At 44.0% G+C, this 18,237-nt stretch overlaps 1 long non-coding RNA gene across 1 annotated transcript; it reads right to left on the bottom strand.

The window, feature by feature from the left end:
* Positions 1–10,549: 10,549 nt before the first annotated feature.
* Positions 10,550–15,738, bottom strand: LOC135365254 (uncharacterized). The gene is made up of 3 exons (XR_010412890.1): positions 15,502–15,738; positions 12,220–12,410; positions 10,550–11,659 (listed from the first exon to the last, which is right to left on the bottom strand). It is a non-coding gene; the product is annotated as an uncharacterized LOC135365254 (long non-coding RNA).
* Positions 15,739–18,237: the final 2,499 nt, after the last annotated feature.

Genomic DNA, 18,237 nt, shown 5'->3' with positions numbered 1-18,237 from the left:
TCCCCAATCTTTGTCATTTTCACCCCCATCCATTCACATGTCCTAGCTGCCACATAACCCAGCGTTCACCTTCTACCTGCATCTGCCAGGTGAGAGTCTGCGACTGTGAATGCTGCCATCTGCCTAGGGCTATCCCCTCCCCCCCCCCCCCACTCAAAAATCCCATCCCCAGAGCCTGCCGTTTGGGACCAGTGCTACCACGGGTTTGTATTTGAGTCTATTCACGGACCTTCAAGTCTATTTCATTGAACTTTACAACTATTTGTGTGTCAATACCACACAGTTTTCTGTATTATATTTTGATAACATGTTTATGATCAGATAAAGCTTGTGCTCTCATCACTTTTCTTTTTCAAAATAGTAAGCTTGTTTATTTTAAATTTAACTGTGATGCTGGGCCCATACGTAGGGGGGAGATCCGACTCTCCAGCCTAGCTCATATGTTCTTCCCAGGCCCCAGTCCCGAGTCAGGTTCTCTTTGCTCTCCATGCACACTTAGAAAATGGTTTACTGAAATGCGAGCCCACTTCATCCAACCCCCTTTGGCAAGGCCTTCCCTAAAGGCTTCCACCAACAGTGCGTCCAGTCCTAGAGGGATCCACCTTCCTCTGGGCTTGAAGTACTTCCCTTGTTCAAGTTCTCAGAATAAGTTCTGAGGTTTGATGTTTTTCTCCAAATAATGTCAAATACCAGGCCTGTAATTTTCCTGAATTCAAGAGCATTTCCCCCCAGCTTCCTGGCTGGCTCAGACTTGTGAAAATATTCTCCATGTCAACCTTGCTTCCTCCAACATTGTGCAAGATCGTGTGTGGCAAAGCCTTAGAATATAAAATGTTTCTGACATTTTCGCTCTGCAACTTGCCAATTTTTCATTTGATTCTTTTTCCTTTTTATAAAGACAAATTAGAAGGCAATCACTCTATAACCTTTGGCTTTATTATTTCTTTATCCTTTGTACTACACAGTCCTACTCCCCTGTCCATCACTTTTTATTGATTTTGGATGGTTTGGTGTTTGCCTTTGTGCTCTGCAAAGAGAACCATTGATTTTGAATAGATCTAGAAATGTTGGGAGCCTTTGGCGACATAGCCAGTCTTAGTTTGTCACTAAAGGCATTAGATGTCACCTTGCAAGCGAATTTATTGTCTCAGTCTTTGGTGATGGAAATAGAGACTGCTGCCAACTGTTGGCAAAGATCTGCAGAGTTATCATCTGCCTATTCATGACAACGATAGCCAGGAGTGACCTGTTGAATGTCCTACTGAATCACTGATGTCTTCAATTTCAACTCTAAAAAATAGGATATGCTATAATGGAAAGAGAACTTTGGATGGAGAGTCAGAAGATCTGAGTGTAGTCTTGATGTGCTCTATCTAAATAGAATTTCTCACCAGGCTCTGGTGAGAAAGGCTGCTGAATAACTCATAAATAGGAGGTTGTAGCATATAGACCATTCTAGATTGTCCCTAATTGATAAGAGCGAGGGATAAAGTGGATAGCAAAGGCTACCTGACCTTTTTACCTTTCTTCTTCACAAGTCATCCCCCAGATTTTTACCCAGTTTCTGTAGTACTGCACATGAGAAATTAGTGACCAAAAAAGAAACAGTGGAAAAGAGGGAAGGAAAAAAATTAAGTAATTCTCAGGCTGGAGAACTAGATTGCTAAACAGTTGGCAGTTGCCTATAAATATGTAAGAAGGATGATGGTGAGGGACGAGCTCAGCCAATCCTCTAGCCCCAGAGATGATGCCAAAAGGACAACTATAAGGAAGTTTTTGTCTGGGATCTAAGGCGCTTGCTGCTTGCCTACCTGGATCCTGCCAGGCTAACCTGCCTGGCCAAGGGTCCTCCCTTACTAAGGTCATCCTTGTGAGTGTCTCTGCCTCTGGAGAAGTAAGGGGCTGTTTCTCCATATAAAGTGTTTAGGAATTCATGGTGATGCTCCAAGGTAAAGGAAATATATCAAAATAAGAAATGCACCTGCATTTCTCAGCAGTATAGAAATTGCACTGGAAATGACTCAGCAATTCCTAGATGAAAACTTGAGAGAGCATTAATTTGAAAAATGGATTTTTCCATTGCTTGGGCTGTGGTGCAAAGTGAGACCACCTTCCATGTCCCCCTGAAATCATCGATAAATTCTGTGATTCTCGTGAAAGAGGATGATTTGAGTGGCAGCTGAGGAAAGAGCTCACACATAGGGTGAAGGGTGAAGAGACAGGGGGCTGAATAGTAGTAAGAGCTGGGATGACGACTCACCGGCCACTCAAGCAAGACTTTTTCCAGGGCAAACCTTTGCAGGGAAAAGTTGAGAATGTCTCATGAACACTCACCCGCTTCATCCCAGGCTGAATCATCTTTAGTTCCTTCAGATTCATTCATACCTTTTACCTTCCTGGGTATTCAGGAGAAGCAGGGGTCCTGAGTCCAACTAGAAGTCAGAAATCTTTTTGAGGTCGTCTTATTTATTCTTGATTTTCGTGTAATGGGTCAGCCTCACACTGATGATTTACTGTGTCTCAGGCCGGCCTTCCAGCCACATCTCCTTCAGCTAGGGAGGCCCCAACTCCTCACTGACCACAGGAGTAAGTGGGGGGAGTAGGGGCGGGCATTCTCTCTCCCACGTTTGAGCACGTCTGCAGGGGCCTGAGGAGATACCCTGTGCACACCTCATCCCAGTGTATCTTACCCAGTTCTCCCCACCTAGTGGTGAGGAAATTCACTCACATTTACTCTTGATGGAGTATTTGGAATCCCATAATCTTAAAACATTCATTTCACCTTACTTTCCACACTTTTTTGTCTGACTCAATATTTGAAGTGAAAGAACCTGGGAAATCTGACATCTGGGCATAAGCTCAGTTTGGGGGAAAAAAACCCAGTTTTCTTTAATCTGATAAAGGAGACATATCACAATCCACTGAGAATGAAGAAGTACCTAATGGAATATTGCCCAGCAGTAAGACTAAATGAATTATGGTTTGCAACAAAATGGATAAGTCTTAGAAACAATGTTGAACAAAAAAGTAACTCCCAGAGTCTCTCCATATAAGAATACAGCAATTTTATAAGGATACAGTCTAGCTAAATGGACTATACAAGGTGGCCATATAGTTCCCTTTCATTTCATTACATGCACAAGCTTCTGAAATGACCGCCAAGATCAAGATCCAGAATATTCCATCACCACAAAGGTCTCCCTCTTGCTACCTGTTTATGGTCACATCCACCACCTCTCTTCCTCCTGCTCTGTTATAGTCACACTCTTCCCCCCACCCCCCCCAATCCCTACTCCCTGAAACCACTTATATCTTCTCCATCTCTTTAATTTTGTCATTTTGGGAATGCAATATAAATAGATTCATACAGTATGTGACCTTCTGTGATGGGCTTTTTTCACTTGGCATAATGTCTTGGAGGTACATCCAAGTTTTTACCTGCATCAATAATTGAACACAACAGTTTAGTCATTCGCATAGGGAAGGACATTTTCCTTGTTTCCAGTGTTTGGCTGTTACAAATAAATTTACTGTGAACATTGTGTCCAGGTTTTGTGTACACATACGTGTTCATTTTCTGATATAAATTCCCAGAAGTGCGAGAGTATGTCTAGCTTTGTAAGAAACTGCCATACTCTTTTCCAGAGTGACTGTAACATTTTACAATTCCACTAAGATATTTTAGTAGCACATAGGTACAAAACAGTGTGTCTGTGTGTCAGTTTCCTGGGGCTGCGGTAACAAATGATCACAAACCTGGTGACTTAAAACAACAATAATCGTTCTCTAATATTTCTACGGCCAGAAGTCTGAAATCCGTTTCCCTGGGCTGTAATCAAGGTGTCAGCAGGGCTGTGCTTCCTTCTTAGGAAAGAATTCATCCCTTGCGTCTTCCAGCTTCTGGTGCGTGCCAACATTCCTTGGCCACATCGCCCCAGCGTCTGCCTCTGTGGTCACGTTGCTTTCTCCTCTTCTCTAGTCGGGTCTCCCTCCGTGGTTTCCTACGGATTGTATTTAGGCCCACTCGGATGATCCAAGATGATCTCTCCATCTCAAAATCCTTAATTTAATCCCATCTGCTGTGTATGTCACATAAGGTAACAATCACAGGTTCCTAAGATTAGCATATCTTTGGGGTTCGTTATTCAGCCTACCACTCTCAGTGGGGGAAGCAAGGGTGGAATTGGGTTTGATATGCTCCAGCTTTTAAATTGGGTGGTGTGTTAACCAGGTGTTTGTCTTACTATGCTTTGAACTTAGATTATATATATGTGGATATATATTTATATATGTGTATACGTATACACATATATATGTGTGTATACACACACACACACACACATATACATACCTATACATAATACTGAATTTTTTTTTTTTTTTACTTAGAAGGTGAAAAAGGAAGGTAGCAGGATATTCCCGATCTTTCAAAAAAGAAATAATGCGGTACTAACTGCTGGTGAGGATGTGGAGACACTGGCTCTCATTCACAGCTGGTGGAATTGTAAAATGTTACAGCCACTCTGGAAAAGAGTATGGCAGTTTCTTACAAAGCTAGACATACTCTCGCACTCCTGGGAATTTATATCAGAAAATGAACATGTGGGGCGCCTGGGTGGCTCAGTTGGTTAAGCGACTGCCTTCGGCTCAGGTCATGATCCTGGAGTCCCTGGATCAAGTCCCACATCGGGCTCCCTGCTCGGCAGGGAGTCTGCTTCTCCCTCTGACCCTCCCCCCTCTCATGTGCTCTCTCTCATTCTCTCTCTCTCAAATAAATAAATAAAAAATCTTAAAAAAAAAAAAATGAACACGTATGTGTACACAAAACCTGGACACAATGTTCACAGTAAATTTATTTGTAACAGCCAAACACTGGAAACAAGGAAAATGTCCTTCCCTATGCGAATGACTAAACTGTTGTGTTCAATTATTGATGCAGGTAAAAACTTGGATGTACCTCCAAGACATTATGCCAAGTGAAAAAAGCCCATCACAGAAGGTCACATACTGTATGAATCTATTTATACTGCATTCCCAAAATGACAAAATTAAAGAGATGGAGAAGATATAAGTGGTTTCAGGGAGTAGGGATTGGGGGGCGGGGGGAAGAGTGTGACTATAACAGAGCAGGAGGAAGAGAGGTGGTGGATGTGACCATAAACAGGTAGCAAGAGGGAGACCTTTGTGGTGATGGAATATTCTGGATCTTGATCTTGGCGGTCATTTCAGAAGCCTGTGCATGTAATGAAATGAAAGGGAACTATATGCCCACCTTGTATCAATGTATACTGATATCATATCATACATTGTGTCAGTGTATATTGTATAGTTATATAAGATGTATGTAACTGTTAGGGGAAACTGGGTAAAGGGTACATGGGAATGCTCTTCTCTATTCTGTCTTTGTAGCTTCCTGTGAACCTATATTTAAATTCACAAAGCTAAATAAAGTTTAAAACTGTCAGAAGGAAAAAAAAGTGACAAAGTGAAAAGCTGTGATTGCTTCCTTCCTCCCAAAGTCAGCACAAAACCTAAACCTAACTTCTGCGCGAATACCACCTTTGGTTTTCCCTGAATCAGCCTTCATAACAATTCCAAAGCAGTTCCAAAAAAGCTCGAAATCAGAGGACCCACAATTGTTCAGCATCATCACTGGGTACCCCATCTCCCTGCATAACTGTTGCTTCTGAGAGTCATCACTTAAAATGTCTTTCACTCATTTCTCCCTGCCCTACTGTGTCTGTGTGACCTTTCCTCTAGCTCCCCTCACCCTGCTTTATCTTGAGCAAGCATCCACCTGATCTTCCTACGACAGTCTGTTCATCAGTATGGGGAGCAAACACTGGGTTTCTTCCTTATCCTGACCTGCTGCCACTTTCCTCCTCCGCAGCCTGCTTTTTCATCTCTGTCCCACCCTGCCTTGCTGTCCTTAAGCACAGACACTGACCTCCAGGCAGCAGGTTGAAAATATTTTCTGACAAAAACAGCCCACTGAATTTTATGTATTTTCTCTCCTTCTTTTATTTTCATATTTGGATTTTCCCTAGCCTGCTGGTCAATAACAATTCTTTGTTTTTCTCTTCTCTTCCCATAAGTAAATTCCAGCCAGGATCAAGACTATTGCCTGAATAGGCCAGGACATTTCAACTTTGAAGGGGTGGGGTTGGGGGGATAGTAAACAGAGGACAGACCTACCGATCAGGAACTCCCAGCTAACAACACACCAGATCAGAGGATGGGAATGGAGGGAACTTGCTGCCCAGGGACAGGGCAATTTCAGGCTTTTCTTCCCTTGGTATTTCTGCAGATTCCAGCTAGGAACCAATGCCTACTGGTGAGCTTTCCACTTCCTGCCTGGGAGTTTTCTTTCTTTTTGTAAATTCATGTATCCTATTCTCAAATTGTTGCTTCATAATACCCATTTCTTGTTTCATAGACACAATATCTTCTCCCATTTCTTTGAGGATATTAGAATTTAAAAAAAATCTGCTCTCTATAATATCTGGATTCCCTCCACATTCTATTTTTTCCCCCTTTTCTGTATGTTATGTCCTCAGTCCTTCAAGCTGCAGGTTTTCCTCAAATATCTGGTGATCCATAGTTGAATGATCAAATCCAAGATACTATACATAGGTCACATTAAAAGATGTACGAGTGGTAGGCTTTGCTTTAAGGGGATCAAGTGGTAAGCTGGCCTTTTAATTTGGGGGTCCTAAAAGGTCAGGAGCTGTAGAACTTCTTTGGGAATCTAAGTTTTTTTCAAAGAAGGAGACTCTCGTCTTCTGTATGTGTGCCACAATCCTGATTACCCTTGTTTTTTTTGTTGTTTTTTTTTTTTTAAGATTTTATTTATTTATTTGACAGAGAGAGAGACACAGCGAGAGAGGGAACACAAGCAGGGGGAGTGGGAGAGGGAGAAGCAGGCTCTCCACTGAGCAGGGAGACCGATGTGGGGCTCGATCCCAGGACCCTGGGATCATGACCTGAGCCGAAGGCAGCCGCTCAACGACTGAGCCACCCAGGCACCCTGGCTACCCTTGTTTTGAAAGCCAGAAGGAAAGGGGCTGAGGGACTCTCCACTTAGTAGGAAAAATTTTTACTTAACCTCCCTGTTTTCAATAGAGCATCTCCCACCCATCCCTGCCTAAGATTTAAGATGTGCTGATATCCCAGAATGAGGATGCTCTTATGTTCAAATTTCCAGAGAGTAAACACCTAGTTTCTGAACAAGGGGGTGTGGGAAGGAGGTAGCTCCCTGCTGGGTCGGGGAGGGGGAAAGAGATGGGTTTTTTAATTTCTCTTTACCTTTATTCCAATTCTTGTGAACATCTGGGCATCCTTATAACACATTTAGGGAAAATTGCAGTTCCAGTTGCTATATTTAATAGACATCCCAGCCTCTCGCGGCTCTTTGATAATGCTATTCCCTTCGCTGTCCTGGATGAGACACAGTGTGCTTTGTGCATGGCAGGCAAGACTCTGGTCCAGTTGTCCTCCTTGCTATTTTGGAATGGACTCTGCCATCACTTTGTTTTGTGGTACATATTCCAAGCTTTGGGATTCAGGGTGGAATAGGGGCAAACATTATGTAATGTTGTAAATTCACAGTAAAAACTAAATCGTAAATCCTCGGATTTTTAATCTCGAAGGCTAAGGGTTGGCTGCCAGAGAGAGTAAGTGTTTTCACTAAAAGCAAAAGAACAATCCTTTTGCAAACACAAGACTGGATTCTCTACCTCCTCTGTGAACCGTAAAATTGCTCAAGGTGAAAAGGACTTCAAGAGGGGTCCGATCCAACCCCTCACACCATGCTTCGAGCCCCCACTCCCTGTCACTCCCCACTCCCCAGAAAGGAGGGTTGTAACCAGGCTTGGACACCCCTGGTGATGGGCATTTACTCCTCCTTTAGGCCACCTCTGCGCCCTTCACAGCCTGAACTGTTCTTATTTCTATCATCTGTGGCTTATTGAACCCCAGTTACGGGTCCAGTTCTCTGTTAAGAGCTTTACAAACATCTCATTTAATCCTCACCATGGCCCTGGAACTATTATTATTCCCATTTTGCAATTCAGAAAACTCAGCAAGATTAACTGCTTGCCCAAGATCCCACACCTGGTGAGTGGCAGGACCAGCAGATGAATAGCAGACTATCTGACTACTCCTCATTTTTTCTATTTATTCTGCCTTTTGTCCAGCCCATAATACCATTCTCTGTAGCTTTCATCTACTGGGGCTATTTCTGTCTCTTGGGAGCACAGAGGGAAAATCCAAACCTCTTTCCACATGAGCACTCTTCAGCTATTTCAAGATATTTATCTGATGTCCTTTCCATTCCAAGCTAAAGCCTTTTAAAAAGAAAGAAAGAAGGAAGGAAGGAAGGAAGGAAGGAAGGAAGGAAGGAAGGAAGGAAGGAAGGAAGGAAGGAAGGAAGGAAGGAAGGAAGGAAGGAGGGAGGGAAGGAAGGAAGAGAGAGAGAAGAAGATCCCTATCTGTTTTAAAGGTATTAAGTGTACTTCACCCTTCAGTTTCCAAGTTCTTTTCCTGCTTACGGCACTGTGGGACCACTGGCTTAGCCTCATAAAAGGACAAACATGGAATCTCTTCAGTGTGTGGGTGGAAGCTGCGGCCCAGAGAATGGCTATGACTCTGCCCCAAACCCACCTTTGTGAAGGATCCAGGGGGCCTATGTGAGCTGCGAGCATCTAGTACATCCACCCCTGAAGTTACACCACTCTTTTTTTTTTTTTTTAGATTTTATTTATTTATTTGACAGAGACATAGCGAGAGAGAGAGGGAACACAAGCAGGGGGAGTGGGAGAGGGAGAAGCAGTCTTCCCCGCGGAGCAGGGAGCCCGATGTGGGGCTCGATCCCAGGGTCCTGGGATCACGACCTGAGCCGAAGGCAGACTCTTAACGACTGAGCCACCCAGGCGCCCCAAGTTACACCACTCTTAATGGAGTTCCTTCAGGAGGAGACCCAGCCGAGTCCTGGGGCAGGATTAATCACTTAATAGAAGAGCTCTTAAACAGACTGTTGTGTGTCCTTACAGCAGCTCCAAGGGATAGGATTCACACTGGGCAAATGCCCTTATAAATCCCACCAGTAGCCAGGCTCCTTGGTTACGAGTAGGTTTGTTTTACAGTGTCATTGCCCAAATTTTCCTAATCATAATCCCCTGGGGAGTTTATTTAAACCACAGAGTCCTGGACCCCACCCCAGACCTTCTAAGTAAAAATCTATTGGGGGGGGCAGGAACCTGCAGTTTTAATAATCCTCTCCGAGGGATTCTCATCATCACCCAAATTTGGAAAACACTGTCTTGAGTTCATTGCCTGTAACTTTGTTCCTTTAAAAATGGGAGTAGAAACAGAGGTCAAAGAAGATTGTGATGGTTAATTTTATGTGTCAACTTGGCTGGGCCACCGTGCTCAGATATGTGGTCCAACATTGTTCTGGATATTTCTGTGGGGGTGTTTTGGGATGAGATTAATATTTAAATCAGTGGACTTTGAGGAAAGCAGATTGCTCTCCTTCATATGGGTGAGCCTCATCCAATCAGTTGAAGGCCTACCTAGACCAACAAGGCTGACCTCCCCCAAGCAAGAGTAAAGTCTTCAGCAGACGGTTTCGGATTTGAACTGCGGCCCTGGCTTTTCCGTGAGGGGCATGCATAGAATGCTTGAGAAAAGGAGAAATGAAGAGAGTTGTAGTATTCTTCTGAAGGGATGCAGGGGTTTTTACGCTAACCGCCGCTTTATGAGGGAACAGAAGTGCCGTGCTGACCTTGCTATAACCCTGCTGTGACAACAGCCCATAATCAAATAATTTTGGAAAGCAGCAGGGGCAGAGCTGGGCCTATTTTTAATGCTAGATTTGTGTTTAAGGAAGACTAACTGAGGTGTAATTTACACACAATAAAACCACCCTTTTACAGTAGAATGCTGGATGAGTTTTGGCAAATGTATAAACTCCCATAACCGCTGTACCCAGCAAGATGCAGGATATTCCCATTACCTCAAAAGTTCCCTGAATCCCTTCTTAGTCAATTCCCTCTGCCTTTCCCAGCCCCACCCACACCCCCAACCACTGATCTCTTTTCCGTCAGTATAGTTTTGAGCTTTCTAAAATTCCACGTTAAAGGAATCCCGTGGAGTGTAGCTTCTTGTGTCTGGCTTCTTTTACTCAGCATAATGCTTTTGAGGTCGGTCCATCCAATGCCGCTGCACCTATCAGTAGCTTCCCTTTCTCTCGCTGAGTAGTAGTATTCCATCGTGTGGCCAGACCACAAGCTCTCCATGTCCCAGTTGATAGGCATTTGGGTTGTTTCCAGTTGGGGCGTATTACGAATCCTGCTCTATGAAGATTCCCATTCAGACCTTAGCACAGACATGTATTTTCATTTTGCTTGGATAAATATCTAGGACTGGGATTGCTATATGCTAAGTGTAGGTTTACTTTTATTGACCAACGATCTTTCAAAGTGGCTGTACATTTTGCATTTGCATCAGCAGTGGGGTACTGGATTTTTTTTGACAAAGACAATTCATCTTTTTTTTTTTTTTTAAGATTTTTTTATTTATTTGAGAGAGAGAATGAGAGAGAAAGAGCACATGAGAGGAGAGAGGGTCAGAGGGAAAGACAATTCATCTTTGAACTGAATTGAATTGGCCTTAATTTTGTGTCATCTGTAGGGACAGAGAATTAGTTTTATATAAAGCCCTGCTTAAGAGCGCTGGAGGGACCAATTTGAAAATATTGCTTTTCTGTAAATCAGGAAAAGTCACTAGGTCTCTCTAAGCCTATCTCTCCCATTTGTAAAATGGTGCCAATAATCGTGCCTCTCTGCTTAGGAATGTTGTAAGGGTTAACTGAGATAAAACGTATAAATGCTTAATACAGAACCTGGTACATAATAAATGATTAATATACATTACAGTTTGCTCTTTTTTTGTTAAAGATTTTATTTATTTATTTGAGGGAGAGAGAGCATGAGAGGGGGGAAGGTCAGAGGGAGAAGCAGACTCCCTGCTGAGCAGGGAGCCTGATGTGGGACTCGATCCCGGGACTCCAGGATCATGACCTGAGCCGAAGGCAGACACTCAACCAACTGAGCCACCCAGGCGCCCTAGAGTTTGCTCTTGAACAACATAGAGGTAGGTCTGCAGAACCTCCCCACCCGTGTAGTCAAAAATCCACATATAACTTGACTCCCCCAAACTTAACTACCCTGCTCTTGATGGGAACTTAACTACTTAACTACCCTGCTCTTGATGGGAAGCCTTACTGATAACATAAACAGTTGATTAACACATATTTTGTATGTTATATGTATTATATGCTATATTCTTATAAGAAAGTAAGCTGGAGAAAAGAATGTTATTAAGAAAATCGGAAGGAAGAGAAAATACATTTACAGCACTGTATGTATATTATTGAAAAAAATCTACATATAAGTGGACCTGCACAGTTGAAACCCATGTTGTTCAAGGGACAACTGTACTGTTATTATTCCAAGTACCTTCTTTGGAAAAGTATGTTGCAGTAGGGTTTAACCATATGAAAATATACATACCACAGCCTTTACTTCTTTGGGGCTTCTTTGGGGCAATAATTTAGAACTCAAGAGAGCCACAGGAAATTGGAGAGGATATTTCGTCACTGAAAAAAGGTATCTGTAGTTATTTGAAAAGATCAACCAGAAGTCTTTTTACATCCTTTCTAAACTTTCTGCCCTCAGTTTCCTAATCTGTAAAACAGGGGTGTTAATTCTTGCTCTGCCTCTCCCACAGGTTTGATGTGAAGCTCAGGAAGAACGGAGCGTTATAAACTGCAAAGTGTTGTATACACATTTGCCACCAGTGAAAGTTTTAGAGGAGAACTTTTATAAGAGATGATTTAGTTAGAAACTATCAGATAATGGTATCCTTTACAAAACTTCCTTTTCTTATGTTACATAGGAAAAAATAAACCGATAGTTGGCGGAAATTGCAACACAATGCTATGAAAATAAAAGATGTAAGAAAGTGATACGGAGGGGCACCTGGCTGGCTCTGTCGGTGGAGCGCGTGACTCTTGGTCCTGGGGCTGTGAGTTTGAGCCCCACATGGGGTGTAGAGATTACTTAAAAATAAAATCTTAAAAAAAAAAAAAAAGAAGGAAGAAATTGATACCGAGAAGACTGAACTACTTGCCTAGGTCCCACACCAGCACTAACGTACCTCCATTGTAGAAACGAGCACACTCCTGGCACCTTGCACACCCACAGCAGGTTAAAGCGCTGAATCCATGCAGCATCTCAGTAGCTACAGGGAAGGGTCTGTCCGCGTATACACACAAACACTGGCTTTCATTTGCTTAGTTCACTGACACTTGAGTTTGAACATTGTTGCTTGGAATCCTTTTGGAAACCCTATTTCAAATGAAAAAGACTATTCACACAATGGCATTTTTGATGGCACCAGGAACGTTTTAATAGAAATACAAATAAATTATTTAGTTCTCCATCGGAACCATGTGGGGGAATAGAATATAAAGCACAAGGTTGCGTTTGGGGACGGACGGGTTATGTGTGTTCAGAACGGAAAAGAATGAGCTTGGCCTTCCACGGCATAAGCACTACCAGGCACTCAGCCTGAGCTTGTGAGTCATGGCTTTTCCTCAGGACCTGGACCTTCGGGATTTAGTCCTACCTGTCTTACGGAAGAAGTCTAATTCCACCTCAACTATCCACACGAAGATGAAATAGGGGAGGAAAACTTTGACCCTCAGACTTGTCTAGTTGATGTGGATTTTCAGATGTATGCACTTAGCATTTCTCATTTAATAAGTCACTTGTCTACTAAATAAAGTCAGAGCAGTTATCATAAACTGTTTTTAAAACTCAGAACTCAATGAATTCATGTTTTGAATTTGCTAATGAGTAAATGTCTTCACACTATTTCTTTTTTTTTATAAAGATTTTATTTATTTATTTGAGAGAGAGAGACTGAGAGAGAGAGAGCATGAAAGGGGGGAGGGTCGGAGGGAGAAGCAGACCCCCCGCAGAGCAGGGAGCCCGATGCGGGACTCGATCCTGGGACTCCAGGATCATGACCTGAGCTGAAGGCAGTCGCTTAACCAACTGAGCCACCCAGGCACCCCACACTATTTCTTCCATACACATTTTTAGTGGGGACATGCTGATATCTCCTGTGTAAGCTGAAACTGTTACGTGTGGCCAGACATAGAGAACACATGGTTTACTCAGAACCCCACCTGAAATGCCGGGAGTCAAAAGCATTCACTGAGCTCCCATCCACCTCTGGGCAGAGTTCCTTCTCATGAGCATTCTGTGATAGGTATGACATACCCTGACATTTAATTTTACCAATGAGGAGACTAAAAGGGAAAATAACTTGCCCCACGTTTCCCAGCTAGTAAGCAGGAGAAATAGAATTGAAGTTGAGGTCCTGCTCTATGGCTGCTGCCAGACAATAGATGGGCACCCCCAAAGAACTCTGGTAATAGCTTATTTTCATCTATGATCCCGAGGAAAGTGGCTGGGATACCTCGATTATTCCCCAAGGAAATTGGGTATTCTTTTTTTTTTTTTTAAGATTTTATTTATTTATTTGACAGAGAGACAGACAGAAGTGCACAAGCAGAGGGAATGGCAGAGGGAGAGGGAGAAGCAGGCTTCCCACCGAGCAGGGAGCCCGATGAGGGGCTCGATCCCAGGACCCTGGGATCATGACCTGAGCCGAAGGCAGACGCTTAACCATCTGAGCCACCCAGGCACCCAGAAATTGGGTATTCTTAATTAAGAAGGAAGATAGGAGCAAATTTGATGAAATTCTGAAAGTGTAGCTAGGGAAAGAATGTGCACCCCAAAACTCAGAACACTACAAATGGGGAATACCCACAGAAGTTTGAAAAATGTTTTAGATGTATACAAAAGCAATAATGAATACAACTGGTAGTAAACTTAAGGCACTTATTATCCCAAGAGCTAGTCCAGGTTAAAACTATAAATAAATTTAAGAAATATTAGGAAAGGGGCGCCTGGGTGGCTCAGATGGTTGAGCACCTGCCTTCAGCTCAGGTCATGATCTTTGGGTCTTGGGATTGAGCCCTGCTCAATAAGTTAAATGTGTGTCTTCAGCTGAGGTCATGATCCTGGGGTCCTGGGATCGAGCCCCACGTTGGACTCCCTACTGGGGAGCCTATTCTCCCTTTTCCTCTGCCCCTCCCCCCTGTTCTGCTCTTGCTGGCTCTCTCTCTCTCTCTCAAATGAATAAATAAAAAATCTTAAAAAAAATACCCAATTTCTGAGTCTGAGTCTGTCCTCCCTCCCTCGTATGCAAGACTCTTCATTACAGAAGTTAATTCTGAACATTCTGCTGATGAAAGAAAAGGTAAAACCTATCCTATGTGGCTGCCCTCACAGGCCTCCCCTCAGTTGGACACTGGGTCCTCTCCCCTCTGCTCTGTAGGTCTGCCCTTAGGACACCTGTTCCTCTCTCTTTCTACTCAAGAAACTGATAACCAACTAGGCTTCAGGTTCTTTCTTGCCTTTTGGTATTTACAACCGTTAATCGGCCAAATATCCCCTACATTTCTTTCTTTCTTTCTTTTTTAAACATTTTATTCATTTCTTTGTCAGAGAGAGAGAGCACAAGCAGGGGGAGCAGCAGGCTGAGGGAGAAGCAGGCTCCCTGCTGAGCGAAGAGCCTGATGTGGGGCTCGATCCCAGGGCTCCCAAGGCAGACACTTAACTGACTGAGCCACCCAGGTGTCCCTCCCCTACCTTTCTGATGAGTGCTAACAATTCAGTCTCAGAAAGCTCTATTTAAAAATTTTTTATATTAAAAAAATCTTATATCAAAATATTCTTTGGAGCAAAAGCAAGCAAAGGATGTGGGAGGGAGAGAATGACCACTTTATCTAGCACTCGGAAGCTCTGTAGATTGCCAGTGTACCAGGGTGCCAGGAACACCTGCAGAATCTGGGGCTTGACCCCACACCTGGTGAGTGAGGATCTCTGGAGAGGAGTGCAGGAATCTTCTATTTAACTGGTCTCCCTGTGAATGATTCTGATGCAAGTGGTCAGAAACACTGCAACGATGTGATGCAATCAGTCAGACTGTTCTCTTCTGGAAAGATGCAGTGCCCCTGATCTAAAACTAAGGTTTGTTTTTTTCTTTATCACCTCTCACTTGCGATAGAAAATCCTACTTAAAACTATGAGCAGTCTTAGGGGCGCCTGGGTGGCTCAGTCGGTTAAGCGACTGCCTTCGGCTCAGGTCATGATCCTGGAGTCCCGGGATCGAGTCCCGCATGGGGCTCCCTGCTCGGCAGGGAGTCTGCTTCTCCCTCTGACCCTCCTCCCTCTCGTGCTCTCTCTATCTCCTTCTCTCTCTCAAATAAATAAATAAAATCTTAAAAAAAAAAAAATACTATGAGCAGTCTTAGAGGCCCTTCTTCTGAAAAGTCTAAAATAAAAAACAGACAGAAATACTCACCCATCTAATCAAATAAACGCCGCCGGAAAGAATAGTGGCGCTGTTCTGTCTCCTGCCCCATGATTTGGAGAGTGTTTTAGTTCTTCCTAAAGTAGTAGGAAAAGATTGGGTGATTAGACATCGGTGGGCTCCTCCTCTGTGGGCCCTCTGGAAAACAAATATAAAACCTTTGGTTTGGGGCCCAACTGAGAAATGTTTAAACGTCCACATGCACCATCAGATAATCCCCAGAATGCCTTTGCCCTGGCCTAACTCAATTCAGATAACTGTGTTTGTGAGAAACCCTCAGAGAAAACATTCAGGCCAAATGATCTCATGCCTGGATTTTGCAAAACAATATGTGCACAAGACCAGAATTGGTATCATCCTCAAGTAGGTGCCATTCCCAAATCCAGCGCCGGGGTTTCTGCAACAAGGCGGCTTCTTGGCCGCGTCTGAGTCACTTCCGAGACCCGCAGACCCCTAGCCACCACCACAGGGGCCACATAAGGAAGCCGTTCTCTACTGTTTCTAGGAATGGTGTCTTTTAAAAGGCTTTTACACTTATTTCACCCATTTTGCTATCCCAGATTTTTTTTTTTTTTAAAGATTTTATTTATTTATTTGACAGAGAAAGACACAGCGAGAGAGGGAACACAAGCAGGGGGAGGGTCAGAGGGAGAAGCAGGCTCCCCGCGGAGCAGGGAGCCCGATGCGGGGCTCAATCCCGGGACTCCAGGATCATGACCTGAGCAGAAGGCAGTCGCTTAACCAACTGAGCCACCCAGGCGCCCGCTATCCCAGATGTTTTTAAAAAACGAGGGTCCGCTTGACCCGAAGTGATGTTTTCTTCTTCCTCAAAATAATTTAGATTTTTCTGTTGTGTCCAATCGAGAGAAGAATCGAAGGTGCACCGTGGTGCTCATGCCTGATGCTCCCTGGGGAGGCTAGACTCGTCTCCTGGAACAAAACGCTGCAGATCCGTCTGCTGCCCTGCCGCAGTAGCTCCCTCTGGGCCCCTGTTTGTGGGGGGGACATACGGAGGACTTGGCTTCTACCTCTTCTTTTCCAGGGAGACTGAAGATGCAGGAAAGGTTGTTCTGGATTGAACCTCTGACCGCAAACAACTCATTGTAACGCTTTTTGGTGTTTGAATTTATTAGACTACATTTTGTGGTGACAAAGCGCTAACATTATTTTCCTGGTTGTCACTTCCAGAAGGGCCAGCCTCCACATGGTATCTGCCATCTCTACGTGTATTTTCATTTTCGTATTAAGGAGGCGAGCTAGGGAGGGCTCCTCTGTGTCTGTCTGGGGGAAAGAGGCTGCAGTGTTCAGACAGGCGGACTCAGAAAAGTATCCTGGAGGCTGGTTTGGCTTCCCGGAGGGGGGCACACTCAGTCTAGGGACTAGAGGATAACACCTCTGAGCCCGAACTTCCCCACACGTTGCCTGTTTCAAGTACCTCCCTTGGCGTTGTTATAGGGTCTGAAATCCCACCAGAAGTGTATTCGAGTTGACAGATTTCCTCTTTAAGAGGTCAAATAAGAATGGGTTGGGGCCTAGAATGCTCTTCCTGTGGCTCTTGTTACCTTACTCACCTGGTTCTTAAAAAAAAAAATTCAGATAACACCCCTTCCGGAAAGCTTTTCCATTCTTGGATCATCGACCCTTCTCTGTGCCCTTACAGGCTAGGGCTGTGGTGTCGAATCTTGCTGGTGGTCAGTGTTCTCTGCGGGCCTCCCTGAAGGTAGGAGCTGTGTGGTGTGCATCGTTTTGTCTCCACCGGGCCCAACACACAGTCGTTACTCTATAAATAGTCACTGAATGAGCCCCAGGATCTTCACCTGTAAAATGGGGATGTCACTGGTAGTGATGCCTTTCTTGGGGTGAGCATGAGATGAGATCATTTAAACCACAATGTTACTAAGCTGTAAAGCACTCTGCAAATGGAAGTCATTATAATAACTTGCCAGGAGGTGGGAGGCAAGTCTCAAAGAGGTACATAGAAACCTCACCACTTTGATTATCTTCCTCAGGCCCGTTCTAAGTTACTGCACCTAGAAGATGGTATGCACAGGACTTGGCTGTCTTTATACCAAGATCCTTTGCCCTGTATAAATTTGAAAGGACTTAATCCCAAAGATGTTCCCAGAATTCATCTTTTTATAGAATAACCAGAGGCTAGAGAATCAGAAGTTGCTTCTCACAGAATCTGTTTGATAACTTGTTTGGTGGATAATTGCATTAATTATTAAAGTGAAGAGCCTGAGGGTGAAAGAAGCAAGAATTTACTCATTCCTCATGTGGACCATGATAGAGTGGGAGCCTGGAGAGAAATGTAGAAGAGATGCCATTCACATCCCCTCCTTAGGGAACTTGCCTCCCCTCCCCTCTCTGTCCACAGCTCTTTGGACAAGGGATGGAGAGTATGGTTGCAGCCCTCACATCTCAGAGCAGTAAAGTCATGACAGGGCTCTGCCATTTGGATCATCAGGAGTTTGAGCAGAGACACTGGTTAAGAGTCTACCTTGCAAACACGATCAAGGAGGCTACGTTGGGCCAGGCCTGAAGCCCCGGGTGTACACCCAGGCAAAAAGAGCCGGACGAGGCGCCTTGGACCCAACACTCCATTTCACCAGGCCCTGACTCTGTGCCGTGGTCAGATTTCAGAAAGGGTATTTCATTTAAAAGGTGGCTAAAATGTCATGGGAATGAAGAGGATTAGCAAGTCACATGCCTGTAAACAAGACAGAA

Source organism: Mirounga angustirostris, unplaced genomic scaffold, assembly GCF_029215605.1.
Source record: "Mirounga angustirostris isolate CCGP_5_RB_7025 unplaced genomic scaffold, mMirAng1.0.hap1 SCAF_7, whole genome shotgun sequence".
Lineage (NCBI taxonomy): Eukaryota > Metazoa > Chordata > Mammalia > Carnivora > Phocidae > Mirounga > Mirounga angustirostris.
Note: the sequence above shows the minus strand (reverse complement) of the source record. Positions and strands in the feature narration are given on the sequence as shown.